Below are 20758 nucleotides of genomic sequence, written 5' to 3' on the forward strand. Positions count from 1 at the left end.
AGCCAAAAAAAAATCTACATGGAAACTAAAACCAGACAGCTCCGCCAGCAATAAAGAAATTTTCCTGCCTGAAGTCATCCATGTTATGGTGACAATGTACTTTGTTGTACTGAGAGTACAGGGAGTACTACGAATCCAACATTTTGTGGCTTTTAAGATCTCTTCCAAGTCAATTTTCATATCACAATCCTTTGGAAATATCATTGATGTCTAAAAAATGTTTGCCAATAAAGTAAAAGAAATTGTTATCTGTATTTTCTCTATTTACTTGAATGACTTGGCAGTGAAGCATGGTAATTGAATATCCCACAATGATTTTTAATAAAGGGGAGGTTCTAATGAGTAGAAGTGGCCGCTTCTCTGGGACATTAAGTGTTGCAGCAGAGAGTTCATTATAGTCCGCTAGAATTTTAGATTGCGCTTGTCTCATATACAAATTGATAAACAGCACCCTTTTGTCCAACAAGCGTTTCACAACCTCTCTTTCCTTCTCACGCGACGCAGTGGTCGGAAATGTTGCTTGCTGCACTGCACCGCATTAACAAGATAAGGAATATATACGACTGAAGCTGAGTTCGGCTTGCATATAAACTTAAGAATGAGAGGCAGGAGACAAATTCCAAAAGAGATGAACGGTAGAAAGAGCATGCAGCAGAATTTGAGTAAGTGGTGAAGTGAATGGCGACAAAAGAACAATTTGACACCTCTGTGAATGCGGCAACTTCCATTACTGTGTAGACTGCAGTCATTTATGCAGTGTTATAAAACCCCCCTCACGAACCCCACTAGGCGTCAGCAAGCAACAGACAATTGCCACCAGCTGACGTACCTGGCTGTCAGAGAGCCCGTCGCCCTGCCTCTCCATTCTATCGGCATTCTGCTCACTGGCAGGGAATCAATGGAGAACTGCAGATGTGAGCAAAAACTGCAGAGGACACACACGCCTGCGGATTTTCACACGCGCACGCCAGAACTACACGGTCACCCGCATACATTCACACAGCCCCACCACACACACACACAGACACAGACACACACACACACACACCGCTACCGCTGCCTGTGATCACTGGACCTTGGCTGCAACGTCATGACAACAGAGGCATCGCTTCCAAGATGGGGCTAAAACCCTATCACCCTTTTCACTTTGATGTATAGACGGCAGAAGAGAGAGAGCGAAAGAGTGATGACGAGAGGGTGAGAAATTAAAAAGGAGAGGTGAGACCAAGATGCGCTGGGTATAATTTTGTGCGACTCATTTATAAAATAGGGCTGGGCAATATATCAATATTATATTGATATCGTGACATAAGACTAGAAATCATCTGGGATTTTGGATATGTAATATCGTGATATGACATAAGTGTTGACTTTTCTTGGCTTTAAAGGCTGCATTACAAAAAAGAGAAGCAATTTTCTGAACTTATTAGACTGTTCTAGCTGTTATATTATGTGTCTCTACCAGTTTGGACATCACAGTCACATTACCAATGAGTGTTTATCAATAATGTCACTGTGTAAATATTTTGTGAGAGCACCAATAGTCACCTTTACCAGCGGTGGCTAACCATGTGCCACAGAGAGCCATGTGTACTTAGGTTTTCATTCCAACCCGACTCCACACCAGCTGATTTCACTGATACAGTCTTCCTCTTTGGTTGAAGGGTTGCTAAATCAGTGAAATCAGCTGGTGTGGAGTCCGGCTGGAATGAAAACCTGCATACACATGGCTCTCCATGGCACATGGTTCGCCACCCCTGATCTTTACAATATCGTCAAAATATTGATATCGAGGTATTCGGTCGAAAATAACGTGATATCTGATGTTGTCCATATCGCCTAGCCCTATTTCAAAAGCTGTGTTGTAGTAGTAAAACAGTCTGCCAGGGAGATAAAGCAAAATGTAAGTTTGGCTTTTGCCTCAAGCTAACAGATTATACATACAATCCTGTTAGAATAAGGTACGACACTCTAATCGCTCTGAAATGGCATCAGCACAATATCTTCCCTCACTTTCCATTTATTTCTTCAGTAGACTGCTGTCATGCACCATGGGTTTGTAGTGAATTGCAGAGTTTCTTAGTACGGTTAAAAGGTGGATCTGACAACCAGAAGAGTATCCTTCAATAGCCACACAAAGCGTCGCTGCAGAGATATGAGGGATAGGGTTCACAGTAGAGTCTTTACTTACAGTCTCTCTTGGGCGCTGACCGTCGTGTAAGAGGGACTCTTTAAAGGAGAGATCACACACAGACACACACACACACACACACACACACACACACACACACACACACACACACACACCAAAGACACACGCTCGCACACAGAGAAGCTTCTGGTTGGCGGGTGTGAGTATCTGTGGAGAGACAACAAAGGGAAATGAAGTCAGTCGTCGTCCACATGTCACAGGGCTGCCAGTGGGGGTGGGGGGTGGGGTGGTGTTCTGGACACACAGAGACCACACACAATATTCTCTGTTTGTTAATGAGTCCATAGACCTTCCGAACACCAAAAATATCATTCTGTTATTGAATTCTTTGATAAAGTAAAGGATCAAAATGGTCACAATGTTTACGTAGGGAAAAACAAGAATGCGTTTTTGGTGTGTTTTTTGACACCGACATCCACACCACAGCCTCGAATAATGCCTCGGATTAATTTTTTTCCCATTCATACTAAAAACGTGATGAAGCAACTCGGTTTTAGGTAGCCTGATAGATGATGTCACAACATGACCATGACTACACATGTTTCTGCAAGCCTTTAACTGCCTCAAGTTGTATCTCAGAGCAGGTGAAAGATGCGTTTGGTGTTAAACATGATCACCCATGTTGTAAAGCAACCAGAATACAGCAGGCAAGATGAATTGCTCTCGGATGCTGCAGGACAGCAATTTCAGACAATGGTATTCAAGTAAATAGAGAAATTGAATAATGGTAACAAGAGTAGATGTGACAGTGTGCACCATCATGCTAGTCCCATTACAGGTCAGTTTATCAAGTAAGACTGAACATAGTTGACGTTACAGTCAAGTCCGACCAAAATCCGAGTCACTGATCATCAAGCTCTTGTGAGACTGGAAAGATTTAGGGAGAGAGACAGAGCTATTGATATTGAAATAGAAATCTAAAACTACTACTATTTCTGAGTCAGAGCTTACAATGCAAAACTCGGTCAACCTCAGCTTGACGAGCCCACTTCTGGTATTTCTTTTGGTAGAGGTGAATGGTGCACCTGTGGCGCATTTGAGAACAGGGAGGAATATATTAGCAGGTTTGGTTGCCAGCTGATGTTGAATGAACCAATCAAATCTTCTCTTTTCCTTCCCTTTAAAAGAAGTGCATGTTGCACTGTGAGCAACACTGTAAATTTGGTGACTGAAGCAAAACAGTGCACCCTGGAGCTTTGCACACACAGAAAAAGTTTCCCCCAAGAAGAAACAAATGAATGTCCTTGTGCGGGAAGTGCAGAATTACCTGTAAAAATTTGAGCAGGGTTTCCAGGTGTTATTTCAATCCCTTATTCATCGGACACAACAGGATACAATCTCCACATATGCATTTTCATGGCAGAAATAAACAACTAATAAAAAAAAAACTTGGATTTGATAAAATAGGCTATTGACACCACCAAACAGTAGTCTCCAAGTGATCAAGTGGTCTATATATGTGTGTGTGTGTGTGTGTGTGTGTGTGTGTGTGTGTGTGTGTGTGTGTATATACACACACACACACACAATTATATGAAGACTGAGTTGGTATATTTACATTGTGTATATCTGTACATGCCCTGTGATGGCCTGGCAGCCTGTCCAGGGTGTCTCCCCGCCTGCAGCCCAATGACTGCTGGGATAGGCTCCAGCATCCCCGTGACCCTGAGAGCAGGATAAATGGTTTGGATAATGGATGGATGGATGGATGGATGGACGGATATATAATATTTTGTGGATACATACATGTGGAGTCGCCAGCCACTTCTTTTCACCTGACAGTGAGGAGTTTCCCCAGGGGGACGTAGCACATGGGAGGATCACACTATTCCCCCCAGTTCCCCCTCTCCCCTGAACAGGTGCCCCGACCAACCAGAGGAGGCGCTAGTGCAGCGACCAGGACACATACCCCCATCCAGCTTCCCACCCACAGACACAGCCAATTGTGTCTGTAGTGACGCTCGACCAAACCGGAGGTAACACGGGGATTGCAAATGGCGATCCCCGTATTGGTAGGCAACGGAATAGACCGCTACGCTACCCGGACGCATATATATATAATCCAGTTAGTCAAGTAAATTCTTTATGAGACAGTACAAGCCCGTTTCTCACACACACACACAATAACCATTCATTAGGGGGTGGCATGGCTCAGAAGGTAGAGTGGGTCGTCTAGTAATCGGAAGGTCACTGGTTTGATCCCCAGCTCCTCCAGAGAGCATGTCGAACTGTCCTTGAGCAAGACACTGAACCCCTAACTGCTCCTGATGAGCAGGTTGGTGCTTTGCATGGTAGCCTCCACCATCAGTGAATGAATGTGTGTGTGAATGTGTGAATGTGAGGTATACAGTGCATCCGGAAAGTATTCACACCCCTTCACTTTCCCCACATTTTGTTATGTTACAGCCTTATTCCAAAATGGATTAAATTCCTTTTTTTTCTCATCAATCTACACACAATACCACATAATGACAAAGTGAAAACGGTTTTGTAGAAATTTTTGCAAATTTATTAAAAATAAAAAACTGAAATATTGCATGTACATAAGTATTCACACCCTTTGCTATGACACTCAAAATTGAGCTCAGGTTCATCCTGTTTCCACTGATCATCCTTGAGATGTTTCTACACCTTGATTGGAGTCCAACTGTAGTAAATTCAATTGATCGGACATGATTTGGAAAGGCACACACCTGTAAGGTCCCACTCTTGACAGTGCATGTCAGAGCAGAAACCAAGCCATGAAATCAAAGGAATTGTCTGTGGACCTCCGAGACAGGATTGTATCAAGGCACAGATCTGGGGAAGGGTACAAAAAATTTTCTACAGCTTTGAAGGTCCCGAAGATCACAGTGGTCTCCATCATTCGTCAATGGAAGAAGTTTGGATCCACCAGGACTCTTCCTAGAGCTGGCCGCCCAGCCAAACTGAGCAATCGGGGGAGAAGGGCCTTGGTCAGGGAGGTGACCAAGAACCCAATGGTCACTCTGACAGAGCTCCAGCATTCCTCTATGGAGATGGGAGAACCTTCCAGAAGGACAACCATCTCTGCAGACGGAAGCCTCTGCTCAGTAAAAGGCACATGATAGCCCGCTTGGAGTTTGCCAGAAAGCACCTAAAGGACTCTCAGACCATGAGAAACAAGATTCTCTGGTCTGATGAAACCAAGATTGAACTCTTTGGCCTGAATGCCAAACGTCACGTCTGGAGGAAACCAGACACCTCTCATCACCTTGCTAATACCATCCCTACAGTGAAGCATGGTGGTGGCAGCATCATGCAGTGGGGATGTTTTTCAGTGGCAGGAACTGGGAGACTAGTCAGGATCAAGGGAAAGATGAATGGAGCAAAGTACAGAGAGATCCTTGATGAAAACCTACTCCAGAGCGCTCAGGACCTCAGACTGGGGTGAAGGTTTACCTTTCAACACGACAATGACCCTAAGCACACAGCCAAGACAATGAAGGAGTGGCTTCGGGACAAGTCTGTGAATGTCCTTGAGTGGCCCAGCCAGAGCCCAGACTTGAACCCCATTGAACATCTCTGGAAAGACCTGAAAATAGCTGTGCAGCGATGCTCCCCATCTAACCTTACAGAGCTCGAGAGGATCTGCAGAGAAGAATGGGAGAAATACCCCAAATATAGGTGTGCCAAGCTTGTAGCTTCGTACCCAAGAAGACTTGAGGCTGTAATCGCTGCCAAGGGTGCCTCAACCAAGTACTGAGTAAAGGGTGTGAGTACTTATGTACATGCAATATTTCGGTTTTCTATTTTTAATAAATTTGCAAAAATGTCTACAAAACCTTTTTCGCGTTGTCATTATGAGGTATTGTACGTAGATTGATGAGAAAAAAAGGAATTTAATCCATTTTGGAATAAGGCTGTAACATAACAAAATGTGGGGAAAGTGAAGGGGTGTGAACACTTTCCGAATGCACTGTACATTGCAAAGAGTTTCGAGTAGTTGATAGACCAGAAAATTGCTATATAAATGCAATCCATTTACCATTAAACCTTGTATGAAGTAGAAACCCATATCTATATGGGATATGGAGGTGTATTTGGGTGAGCCTTTGCCAGCTAAAATGATGAAAATACCCGTGCAGTTGGAACTCTTCGCCGGCACAAATAGGCGCCGCTCATGTGTGCTAAAATAGACTTCACAACTGACTTCAGTTCTATAGTAAACCCGCCCAGTTCTTTCAATCATCTCATTTGTTCCAAGGTCTACTTTTCTGCTCATTAAAGACAATTTTTCCTCATGTGAAACAGGATGATCAAGTAACATGTGTGTCAGGTATGAGACCCAAATCCAGGAGATGCTCAAATTCAATAGTTCTTCATACATTTCCAAAGATGAACAGACAAACTTTCACGTCGCGCAGAGTCCCAAGTTAAATGGGGTCACGTACAGCCACATTCATTCTGCAATTACAAAAATGATATGTATCCCTTTCAAAGACATCCTGCCTGCAGCTTCGATCAGAGCGAGCCGACACACGGAGAAAGGACCCAGGAGAGCTCATGCATAACAGTTTCCCTCTGCTCCTTACAATTGACCCAGGAGAATACTCACATGCCAATTGTGCATCCGAGAGACAAATCAGACGTGACATAAAAGCAAAAGCGTGTTAATTAGAACTGATGAAACCCCACTGGTGGTCCCCCACACTAGTGTGTGTGTGGGGGGGGATAAATGTTTCATTAGCTTAGTTGTAGCCGGGGACCCGCTTTTCACACCATAGCTCCACATTAGTCTCGCTAACCGTTGATTTGATGGTGATAACGCCCGCTGTTATCTGTTTGTCCTCAGACACCAGGGCTTTGTCGTTTGAAGTCTAACAGCACAAGTTAAATGTGCAGTTACAGATCACTCAGCTCAGCTGATACAACTAGATGTATAAGAAATGGAGTAGTGATATTATGGGAAATAATTTCTAAACAGTATTTAAAAAATGTGGCTTGTAGGCATAAGTATTACATGGCGAACATTCCCCTCCCCCCCTTTTTCTCCCCAATTGTATACAGCCAAGGGTGGCATGGTGGCGCAGTGGTTAGCACGGTCGCCTCACAGCAAGAAGGTCCTGGGTTCAAGCCCCGGGGTAGTCCACTCTTCTGAGCCATCCCGGTTGCTGCTCCAACCCCTCTGCCGATCCAGGGAGGGCTGCAGACTACCACATGCCTCCTCTAATACATGTGGAGTCGCCAGCTGCTTCTTTTCACCTGACAGTGAGGAGTTTCGCCAGGGGGGCGTAGTGCGTGGGAGGATCACACTATTCCCCCCAGTTCTCCCTTCCCCTGAACAGGCGCCCTGACCGACCAGAGGAGGCACTAGTACAGCGACCAGGACGCATTCCCACATCCGGCTTCCCACCCACAGACACAGCCAATTGTGTCTGTAGGGACACCCGACCAAACCGGAGGTAACACGGCGATACTAACCGGCAATCCCTGTGTTGGTGGGCAATGGAATAGACCACTACGCTACCCGGACGCCCCATGGGAAATAATTTCTAATCATTATTTAAAGAATGTGGCTTGTAGCCATAAGTATTACATGGCAAAGTTTTTTAAATGGAATGGATTCCTCTTTAAATGTACCAGTAAATATTTGATGCATCCTGCAAAGCTGCAGCTTTTTTCGAGTATTTCATATTTTGGCCTTTTATACATAGAACCTGCAAGTTTTCATTGTTAGTTTATTGATGTCGGAGAAGGAGGTTGCTTGACTTGTTCTGTCTGAGATCTATTTTGTTTCAGCTTCAGTCGTTGCATGTCTTGCAGACTCAGTGCTATAATACTGTTGTTGAATGCTGAAGCTGTCAGATAGTCGGCGTGGATGGGCCCTCAGAGCTTTGGTATGCAGCCTTGAAGCAGCAAAGGCAAATGAACTCTTACCACCTTAGGCTATGAATTAATTAACAGCACACTGGAATTCATCTTTCTTTCCATCTATCAATTTACATTCTTCTCTCCTTCCCACCAAAACCTTTTTGTTATCATGAAAAAAAAATGTGATGCTTGTTCCTGTTCCTCTCGCTCATGCTCATTTTCTTGGACTGATTTCATCCACTTTGTCTGGCAGATGGCCATCTCCCTCCCATCTCTTTCAAGACATCATTTCTAACTACCATCCCCTCCCTCTTTTTATCAGAATTTATAGCACCAGTCAAAAGTTTGGACATACCTGATTAAATGTATGTGTTTCAAAATCTTGAAGTCATTGCCTATTTCTGAATTTCTTTCCAATACAATTTTAAATATAAAAAATATATATTTTGAACTACCCCCATACACACACATTATATGTATGTATGTATGTATGTATGTATGTATGTATGTATGTATGTGTGTGTGTGTGTGTGTGTGTGTTTATATATAGATACATATAGTATACGTATATATATATGCATCCATCACCAGTGCGCTCATAGAGCAGCGCCTGCCCCCCCCCCCCCCTTTTCTCCTCAGTTGAACCTGGCCAATCACCCCGCTCTCCAAGCCATCCCAGTCGCTGCTCCACCCCCTATGCCGATCCAGGGAGGGCTGCAGACTACCACATGCCTCCTCTGATACATGTGGAGTCAACAGTCACTTCTTTTCACCTGACAGTGAGGAGTTTTGCCAAGGGGACATAGCGCATGGGAGGATCACGCTTTTCCCCCTTAGTCCACCCTCCCCCCTGAACAGACACCCTGACTGACCAGAGGAGGCGCTAGTGCAGCAACCAGAACACATACACACATCCGGCTTCCCACCTGCAGACATGGCCAATTGTGTCTGTAGGGATGCCCGACCACGCTAGAGGTAACATGGCGATTCGAACCGGCGATCCCTGTGTTGGTAGGCAACGGAATAGACTGCTACGCTACCCGGACACCCACAAAAAGGAAATTTTAAAGATGAAACAATGTTAAGGTACAAAACATGAGATAAAGGTAAACATATATATATATATTTATATTCATATATATAATCCAGTTAGTCAAGTAAATTCTCTATAAGACAGTACAAGCCTATTTCATGCTATAAGCAATCATCAGCTGTTGGACCTAAAGTTAGACAACTACATTGATGTCACTGCCCGGAACCAAGCCTTTATCACCCTGAAGGACCACATGCCAACATGCAGACTGATCAACCCCACCAAACCGGAAATTGGAAAGATGAGTAAAAAAATCATTGAAAACACGAATGATCAAATCTTGAAAAAAGTCCCCATAAGCCAATGGAAAAACATGGACCAAGTATTATAAAGCTTTAGGAACATAGATAAGAAGAACTGCAAATTTATATGTTTTGATATCTGCGAGTTCTACCCCTCCATAAGCAAAGAGTTACTATCCAAAGACATCGATTTTGCCGGAAAGCACACAGTGATATCCGAGCAAGACAGAGACATTATATACCAGGCGAAGGAATCAATTTTGTACCACAATGGAAACCCATGGCAGAAAAAAGCTAATAGCTAATTTCATGGGCAGCTTTGATGGGGAGGAAACTTGTGAACTAATTGGAATATACACTCACTGGCCACTTCATTAGGTACACCTTGCTAGTACCGGGTTGGACCCCCTTTTGCCTTCAGAATTGCCTTAATCCTTCGTGGCATAAATTCAACAAGGTACTGGAAACATTCCTCAGAGAGTTTGGTCCATATTGACATGATAGCATCACGCAGTTGCTGCAGATTTGTCGGCTGCACATCCGTGATGCGAATCTCCCGGTCCACCACATCCCAAAGGTGCTCTATTGGATTGAGATCTGGTGACTGTGGAGGCCATTTGAGTACAGTGAACTCATTGTCATGTTCAAGAAACCAGTCTGAGATGATTCGAGCTTTATGACATGGCGCGTTATCCTGCTGGAAGTAGCCATCAGAAGATGGGAACACTGTGGTCATAAAGGGATGGACATGGTCAGCAACAATACTCAGGTAGGCTGTGGCGTTGACACGATGCTCAATTGGTACTAAGGGGCCCAAAGTGTGCCAAGAAAATATCCCCCACACCATTACACCACCACCACCAGCCTGAACTGTTGATACAAGGCAGGATGGATCCATGCTTCCATGTTGTTGACGCCAAATTCTGACCCTACCATCCGAATGTCACAGCAGAAATCGAGACTCATCAGACCAGGCAACGTTTTTCCAATCTTCTATTGTCCAATTTTGGTGAGCCTGTGCGAATTGTAGCCTCAGTTTCCTGTTCTTAGCTGACAGGAGTGGCACCCGGTGTGGTCTTCTGCTGCTGTAGCCCATCTGCCTCAAGGTTCGAAGTGTTGTGCGTTCAGAGATGCTCTTCTGCATACCTCGGTTGTAATGAGTGGTTATTTGAGTTACTGTTGCCTTTCTATCAGCTCGAACCAGTCTCCTCTGACCTCTGGCATCAACAAGGCATTTTCGCCCACAGAACTGCCGCTCACTGGATATTTTCTCTTTTTCGGACCATTCTCTGTAAACCCTAGAGATGGTTGTGCGTGGAAATCCCAGTAGATCAGCAGTTTCTGAAATACTCAGACCAGCCCGTCTGGCACCAACAACCATGCCACGTTCAAAGTCACTTAAATCACCTTTCTTCCCCATTCTGATGCTCGGTTTGAACTGCAGCAGATCGTCTTGACCATGTCTACATGCCTAAATGCATTGAGTTGCTGCCATGTGATTGGCTGATTAGAAATTTGCGTTAACGAGCAGTTGGACAGGTGTGCCTAATAAAGTGGCCGGTGAGTGTATGTTATCTCAACTACAAGACCTAGACATCAATGTTGGACTCTGTAGGGATGATGGGCTAGGAATTTGTAGCAAAACACCAAGAGAGGTCGAGCAAATTAAGAAAACAATATGCAAAATATTCTCAAACAGTGGGCTAAAAATCTCAATAGAAGCAAACAAAAAACACATTCACTTTCTGGACATCTCAATGGACTTTAGGTACGGCACATACAAACCGTACATTAAGCCCAACAACACGTTGCAGTATGTCCATAGAGAAAGCCACCACCCACTCTCAATCTTGAAGAATATCCCAGCGAGCATTAATAAAAGACTGTCAAAAATATCACTGAGTGAGTCCATCTTCAATGAAGCTACACCCCCATACTAAGATGCATTACAAAGGAGCGGCTACAATTTTAAGCTCAAGTACAACCCACCATTAAACACTGACTGCCAGCAAATAAACAAATGTAGCAGAAAACAAAACATCACCTGGTTCAACCCACCCTACAGTGATACCATGGCCACAAACAATGGTAAGCAGTTTTTTGAGCTTTTGGATAAGTGCTTCAGCCTGGACCACCAACTGAGGAAGATATTCAGTAGGAACACCGTCAAAATTAGTTACAACTGCATGCCTAACATTCAACAAATAATATCATCCCACAACACAAGAATCATCAACAAATCAAAGACACCTTCATCACAAATGGATACTCCCAACTGCAACTGCCGTGTGAATGACTCATGCCCCCTTGAAAGTAACTGCCAGATGAAAAGAGTTATCTACCAAGCTACGGTGAAAAGAAATTATAATGGAAAAATAGAAACATACGCTGGACTAACAGAGGGAACATTAGAAAAAAAGGGTTTATGCACATGTGTAGCTTTAGAAACAACCGTCTAAGGAATGTAACAGCTTTAAACTGTTATATTTGGTCATTGGCAGACAGAAACATTAATTATTCAACCACCTGGAAAATACTCTCAAACAACAAAGCATATACAACCAGTATCAAATTGTGCAACCTATGCCTAACTGAAAAATATTTCATCATTTGCAAACCAGAAATGTCAACACTGAATAACAGGAATGAATTGGCCAGCAGTTGCAGACACAGATATAAGCACCTATTTTGTAATTATAAATAGATAATGCCAATAGACAAATGCCAGTAACTTTTCTACGCAACCCCCCCCCCACACACACTGGATGGTTAGCAATCACATGTATTTTAATGTAGGCACCTCCCCCTTCCCCATTGAATGTTGTACATGTGGTGTGCACGATGAGACAGTTATATATATATACGTATATATGTTATGTTGTTTGCCGTTTAGCTTTATTGACAGCTGATGATTGTTTATAGCATGAAACAGGCTTCGACTGTCTAATTAAAAAATTACTTGAATCTCTGGATTATCTATCTGTATATATACTGTTAAGTAACTTATTGCAAACTGTTCTGAGTTCCAGTGAGGTTATTTCTGTGGCCAGGGCAAATATGGCCAGGACTCGGTCAACTCCGATTATCTTTAGATAGTCCATGGGCCAGAGCCCAAAATTTCCTATTTCGGTACACTCAAGGTGGCAAAACTTACTTATAATTTTTGAAAGGATCCATGTCTGTAGATGATATTTTGGTATGATAACCATTCCTGAGTGGCAGCTGTATCACAGTTATCAGCTCATGAAGTTAACCACCCCCTAAAGTAAATTGCATTTTAGACGCTGGTGCATATCCTGGTTTAGCCTCATGGTCAGGACATTTTTCAATGTTCTATAATATTGTCTTTGGTATCATTTTAAAGGGGACCTTCTTAGCTTTCATTCAAGCCCTGTTGTGGATATTTCTCACAAATATAGAGGTCACTTGAGCTCTTCAACCCGTCAATAACACACATCTTTCTGCAATGTTCGCCTAAACTATATACTTTCTTTTAGCCCTGTGGCATCTAGGAATATCAGGGACAAAAAACACAAAAACTGGAATACTCACAGGACTGTAAAGATTCAGGAAATGTATAATATACCCATACTATTTCATTGTGTGAGGTGATTGTGAACCTTAAATTAGAAGGGCATTATTACTAAGAAACTAACTAGACCAAAGCCAGTTAGTCCATGGGTCAGACCAGATATCGATATCACCCAAGGTGACACAACTTCACTGGTGCCATTTTATTTGGTACACTAACAGAAGTAAAATAATACATGATAACCTTTCCAAATGAGCAGCTATTTCATTTTTCTTTCAGGAAACCTGTTTCTGTGCCTCTCACGATTGTGTATTTGCCCAGATTTTTACAAATATAGCATTTCAACACCCCTGGTACTGATTAGCCTAGCTTAAACTCTGGGACAGTTCTTAGTTGGCCAACAACCAAGGATAACCAGTACTGTGTACTTCCATTCATTTTGCTAAGCTAGGCTAACGTGCAGCCAGACAGCTTTCCACTAAACACATATAGAGGAAACTGGTATCTCTCTTCTTGTCTCACTCTGGAGAAGATTGTAAGCTAATTTCCCATAATGTTAGCATGTTCTTTTAATGTATATGTTAATATGCTTAGTTAAAGTGGCTACGAGGAACTTTCATCTTGTGTTGATTTTAGCGGCCTCATGTGGACAAAATACAGCTGTTGCATAGCAACTAGGTAATGTATCTATTTGTGGCTATGTAAGATAAATAATGGTAATATGACGCTGGTGAAGCAAAGTAAACTTTGTTTTAGTAGTGTTCATACACCTAAGTTACATGTATTTGTTTGTATGTGGCAGGTGAAAACTGACTGAATATGGCCACTGGTGAACAAGCAAGTTTTTACCCAATACCAAAGCGCCCACGGGTGGAGTGCATTATCCACTGTTCTGATGATACAGATAAGCTGGTTTCACTACAAAGTGTCGACTCATGGAGAACTCTGCTCAGGGCAGCTCAGATACAAAATCATGCACCAGTTTTGAAACTGGCAAAAGACATTCCTGAGGGACAGATTCCAGCAATCTACTACCACAGAAAGTGTCGCAGTATCTTCACTATGAAGCAAATTCTTGATGGCCTCCTTGCAAAAGAAAAGAAAAGTTGTGTCTCTGCTGAAGAGAAACAATCTAAGAGAGTAGCTCGACATGCTGCAAGTACATCTAGGACTTATGATGCAGAGTGCATATTTTGTCAGAAAAACAGCAAATATTCCAAGAGACAGAATACGAGAGAAGTACTGGTGCAGTGTCGAGAACTGCGAGCTGATGCAAAGATCAGGAGTGCAGCCACAAAGAAAAGGGACAGCAGAATCCTTGCCATTGTGAGTAGAGACCTTGTAGCAGCTGAAGGGCACTACCACAGGTCATGCTATAGACTTTACACCAAAGAAGAGGTTTCCAAAGGAGAGGTTGCCAGCAATGAAGATGATGATGCTGCAGCCCAGTATGAAGCTGCTGTGAATAAGGCATACAATGAGCTGTTCCTCTTCATCAGGATGGAGCTTTTTGGCAATCCTCAAGTGATGACAATGACTGATCTCTCTTCTAGACTGGTAGCTTCAATGAACTCCCAAGGCATTGCCCAAGTCAAGGAATCAACCAAGAAGCACATAAGGCGAAACCTGGAGAGTGAGTTTGCTGGAGCCTTGCAGATATTCCCTGATGAGAAAGGAAAATTCCTCCTCTATCCCGATAACTTGTCCATGAGGGAACTTGCCAAAGAAAATCAGTCTCTCAAAAGGGAGCTGCAGACCCTGAAACGTGTCAGTGCACAAGATGTTCTAGCCAAAGCAGCCATCAAATTGAGAGCAGACATTAAAAGTCAAGATGTTCCTCAAACCTGGCCGCCTGAAGTCAAACCAGAAGCAGAATGTCCTACCATTCCAGAGTCGCTCATTATCTTCCTGTACTCTCTACTCACAGGCTCAAATGATCCTGATCATGCATCCCAGAGAGTGCAGTGCCTTCTGCAGTCATTTGGCCATGACATAGTATATGCAGTGACATGTGGAAGTACCAAGCCTTCCAAGCACATTGTTCTGCCATTCAGTGTCAAATCGTTGACAGGAAATGTAGAGTTGATAAACATCCTCAACCGACTTGGTCACAGTGTGTCCTATTCACAGATGGAAGAGATCAACACTGCCCTGTGTCTCCAGAAACTCTCATCATCAGGGAGTGGCATTGCCCTTCCAGCTAACATCCATCCTGGCATATTCACAACTTTAGCCTGGGACAATATCGACCGTCTTGAAGAAACTGTCAGTGGTGAGGGAACATCTCACAGAGTCAATGGGATTGCTGTGCAAGCAAAGCCAGTCAACCCACTTCCTGTCCAACCCATGCCCACTGTTCCTAAAACAAAGAAGAGAAGCATTTTTGGACCCCCACCAATGTTACCAACTTACAATGCTGGACAACGGGTAGGGCCACCACAAAGCAAAAAGTCAGATGCCGATACTGCAGCCAATACTAAGCTTGCCAGAGAGAAAAACCTTCTTTGGGTCCTAGCACGCATGTCACAACAAGAAGAACAGTCAGTCAGCAGCTGGACAGGCTTCAACATCCTGACTCGAGGAGAGATGACGGTCATCCCCGACAATATAGGCTATCTGCCTACCATCAATGCTCCAGCGACACAAATGTCTACTGTCAACGAGGTGCTTAACCAGTCACTGAGCATCATGCAGTGCTTAGGCCTGAGGAAGATTGTCTGTGTCTTTGACCAAGCCCTGTATGCGAAGGCTGTCGAGATCACATGGAAACACCATGACAAGTTCCATGATATCATCGTTAGGCTTGGGGTATTCCACACCATCTGCACACTGCTGGCAATAATAGGAAAGCGTTTCCAAGATGCTGGACTCAAAGACCTCTGCATTGAGTCTGGCATGATTGCAGAAGGCTCAATTGCTGGTGTTATGGGTGGCCGCAAGTACAACAGGGCAGTGCGACTACACAAGCTCCTGTATGAGGCTCTCATGCGACTGACCTTGAATGGTTTCCTGTCCTGGTTGGAAGAAACTCACAGGAATGACATGGTTCACCTGAATGAGACACTGAAGACCATTGACAGCCTTGGGAAAGAAGTCTCACAACATGCTTTGAAGGAGGTCCTCGAGAACAGCTCTTGTACACGCATCATGGATCTATTTGAAGTCTACCGTGAGTTCCTTAGAGGTGGAAACGGCAGCCTCTCGAACTTCTGGATGTCCTATTTGGACATGGTTGAAATCTTGTTGGGGCTCATCCGAGCATCCAGAGAGGGAGACTGGATGCTACACTTGGCTAGCATTCGAGCAATGATCCCATGGTGCTTTGCTTATGACAGGATGAATTATGCACGCTACCTCCCCTACTACTACGCCCAGATGTCTGAGCTGCCCATCACACACCCAGATGTGTACACAGAATTCATGGAAGGAGGCTTCTCAGTCCAACTGGGCTCCACCAATCCCTTTGGCCGAATCCCTGTTGACCAAGCTATAGAAGAAACGGTGAACAAAGACACCCAAACAGCTGGAGGGACAAAGGGATTCAGCTTGAAGCCAGGAGCTGTGACCAAATATTATCTCACAGCTGAGTATAGAAGCATGTACCTCAGACAGCTGAGAGACCTGACAGGTCAAGGCAGGTGCAAATGGTCTCATCCAGATCTACAGAGTCCAAGGATCAAGAGAGATGAAGCAGATGTCCAGTCTCTCATGGACCTTATGGAGAATAACTGGCTCAATCCTATGTCCCCTGATGAGATTGATTTGGTTAGCCTCTCCACTGGCAACATGGCTCCACCTGATGTGACCATAGATCTCTTGAGAGCTCTTGAGAAAGGAGAAGAGGCCTACCAAGCATTCCAGCAAACAAGGTTAGATGCAGACCCACCACCTGTGAAATTCCACGACAAGATGACCAAGCAAAGTCTGAAAACATTCTCCAATGTCAGCACAAAACAAGCTCATGGAAAGAAAGCACAGGATGTGGTTCTGAAGGCAGATAGAAACCTTTTCAGTCACATGATCCTGGTGGCTGAAAGCAGGAAGGTGAATCTGAAGGATGTCCTTGCCTACCCATTGGGCCCACTACCATGGGCACTGGCAAATGCTGATGGGTCCTTACGAAAAACAAACAAGGCTGCACTTGCCAGAGAGCTTGAAAAGAATGTATCTCCTGCAGAAGACATCCCAATCCCATCTACTTCCATCATTGATGGGATGAGCCTGGTCCAAAAAATGAATGGCAACAACAAAACCTTTGCACAGGTGGCAGAGTCAGCCTTGACCCAGGTCCTCCATGAGGGAGCACAGAGTGGGAGGATTGACGTTGTTTTTGATGTCTATCACCAGACTTCGATCAAAGATGCTGAACGACTGAACCGGGGTGGAGACATCACTCTCCAGTACAAGAATCTTGTAGGGGGACACCACGTCCAGCAGTGGAGAAAATTTCTGTGCAGTTCCTCCAACAAGACCAGTCTCATCAAGTTTCTGGTGGAAGAGTGGAAACTCCCACGATACAGAGCTATGCTGCATGGCAAGGTGTTGTACATGACCTGTGAGGAAACCTGCTACAAGTTGACAGAAGATGGGTGTGAGGAAGCAGCAGAACTGCACTCCACACATGAAGAAGCTGACACCCGTCTGCTCCTGCATGCATTTCATACAGCAAATGCGGGCTCAAAGTCAGTTATCATCACAGCTGAGGACACTGATGTCATGGTGCTTTGTCTTGGCTTCCAGAAGGACATCACCTGTCCCATCTACCAGAAGTGTGGGACTCAGAACCGCACACCGTTTGTCGACATCACCAAACTGGCAAGTTCACTTGGAGACAGCATCTGTGACAGCCTAATTGGCTTACATGCCTTCACAGGCTGCGACACTGTCAGTGCATTCGCTGGTCGAGGGAAGCTGAATGCCCTGAAGATAGTGAGAAAGCACACTTCCTGCCAAGAGACTTTTAGTCAACTGGGACAGACATGGAATGTGAGTGATGAGCTGTTCCAGAAAATTGGGCAGTTCACCTGTCGGATGTATGTTGCTAATAGCAGCACTGCTGAGGTGAACAAACTGCGTTACCAGCTCTTCTGCACCAAAAGGGGAGAGGTTGAGTCCAGCCAGCTGCCACCATGTAGAGACTGTCTCTTTATGCATGTTCAACGAGCCAACTATCAGGCAGCAATATGGAAGCGCTGTCTGCAGGCTAACCCTGTGGTGCCAAGCCCTACTGAGTATGGATGGACAGACGATGAAGGCAAGCTGGCCATTTACTGAATGCGCTCCCCACCTGCACCAGATGTGGTCTTGGAAATGCTAACATGCAAGTGTGTGCATTCATGCAAAATGCCAAGCTGCATGTGCCTGTCAAATGGACTTCCATGCACAGACATGTGCAGGTTACAGACCTGCAGTAACCAAAAACAGCAGGACGGTCCAGAACTGGACTTTGAACTTGGGGAGTCAGATGATGAGAGAAACGAGCAGTTTGATGAATGACAGTGTGATGATTCTGATGGTATTACTGTGGTAGTAGTCTATTGATGCACAGGATGTTGATTCTGGACTTGGTTACCCAGAGCTTGATAACAATAATGTAACCATATTCACATATACCCATTACCCTACCCATTAACATTACATATACCCACTAATGATATGGGATTACATGTATCATTGACTAAGTATATGTAAATGTCAATGTTGTTTAAAATATTAAAATAGTTCATTACCTCACTATGGTATTCCTTTTTATCATGTATTTTGATTGTGTATTTAAACAAATGTATAGAGACCAGTTTGTGACCTAACTGGCTTTGGTCTAGTTCTCATTTAAGGCTCACAATCACCTCACACAATGAAATAGTATGGGTATATTATACATTTTCTGAATCTTTACAGTCCTGTGAGTATTCCAGTTTTTGTGTTTTGTGTCCCTGATATTCCTAGATGCCACAGGGCTAAAAGAAAGTATATAGTTTAGGTGAAAATTGCAGAAAGATGTGTGTTATTGACGGGTTGAAGAGCTCAAGTGACCTCTATATTTGTGAGAAATATCCACAACAGGGCTTGAATGAAAGCTAAGAAGGTCCCCTTTAAAATGATACCAAAGACAATATTATAGAACATTGAAAAATGTCCTGACCATGAGGCTAAACCAGGATATGCACCAGCGTCTAAAATGCAATTTACTTTAGGGGGTGGTTAACTTCATGAGCTGATAACTGTGATACAGCTGCCACTCAGGAATGGTTATCATACCAAAATATCATCTACAGACATGGATCCTTTCAAAAATTATAAGTAAGTTTTGCCACCTTGAGTGTACCGAAATATCGTCTGGCCCATGGACTAAGAGGCTTGACTGTATTATGCACGCCTGCTGCATAACTACACAAATATTTACCCTTGTTTTGAGTCACGCACCACTGCGCTATTTAATTCTAGTTCACGCGTTAGGCACACAAGCATACTCAAGCTGCCTGTTTTAACCTTTATCCTCAAGCCCCCCCTGTAAACTAGGTCAGCTAAGGCATGGGCCTTCTTTACTGCGACCAATATCACATCTCTGAATACTTTGAGCCATCGCATTTTTAAGAGAAACATAACATAACAGACCCATGCACTAAAACACTTAACACCCGCTTGTCTGTGAGGTTACCATGGTAATATCATGAGCTGTCTCACAGCAGGCACAACGAGTAATCATTAGTAATTACAACTCGTTAGCCCACTTCCACACTATAAATGGCCATGAGAAACAGCTTTTAAGGGAAATATATCGGGGGGAAAAATGAACCAAAACCTTTGTGCTAAACAGTTTGAGACTGAGGTGGGTTGACACGGACTCAACCAGAGAAAAACGAGGCAAAAAATAACCACAGAACTGTTCTTGCATGTGATTAGATAGTACAAACAGGAAGCTTAAAGGAAAGAAACTCCAAAAATTGTGTTATTTTGGATGGAAGCACATTCATTATCACACCCATACCCAGAAACTGATGCTATGACCTAAGGCAAGGCAAGTTTATTTGTATAGCATCTTATCCCGATGCCTTAGCTGACTAATCAGCAACATCTTGCTGATTAGCTGGAGATTTACTATCTGAATAGTCTATCCACAGACATCTGTCCAGAACGCTGTAGTGTTGAAAAGCTCACATGACCTGCATCTATGGCTGAATTACATAAAATGGATAGCTAAAATCAAGCAATCTGATTTTAGCTATCAGTGGTCATTAGCCACTCTATATTAACCGTATAAAACAGTGACAACGCCTAATTCCTTTGTACAATTACAATTTCATTTAGCAGATGCTTTTATCCAAAGTGACATACATCTGAGAGGTAGTTGGCTTGTATTACATTAGGAGTCTAAGCCACCAAGTCTTACAGGAGACTCATCCCAACCGGGGTTTTAACCCCCGATTTCCGGCGGGAACCTAATAAGTTATCCAACTGCTGCAATTCAGTATCACTCTGCATGTTAGCGGGGGGGGGGGGGGCATTGCATAGCAACCACCTTGCACTATGTGCAGGCAGCCAGGAGGATCTATTTCCTTTGTAAGAACAATGCTTTATGAATGCTTTATGAACATGTTAACAAAAATGGTCTTTCATGTTGCCATACTTGGTAACCATTTTATAAAAGCAATAGCTCATGAGAGGCCATGGTATATTGCGATTATATCACAGCTAAGCGGCATTGTTCGGCCCGATGCTTTCCCATTCCTTCAACAACGGAACAACATAGCGATAGAGATATGTTTGCATAGCTCAGCTAAAGGAGCATTTTTTTATCAGTCTTTCCATGTTCACTAACTAAAAGATCAGAATTAAGAGATTATTAA

Source organism: Lampris incognitus, chromosome 1 (assembly GCF_029633865.1).
Source record: "Lampris incognitus isolate fLamInc1 chromosome 1, fLamInc1.hap2, whole genome shotgun sequence".
Taxonomy (NCBI): Eukaryota; Metazoa; Chordata; class Actinopteri; order Lampriformes; family Lampridae; genus Lampris; species Lampris incognitus.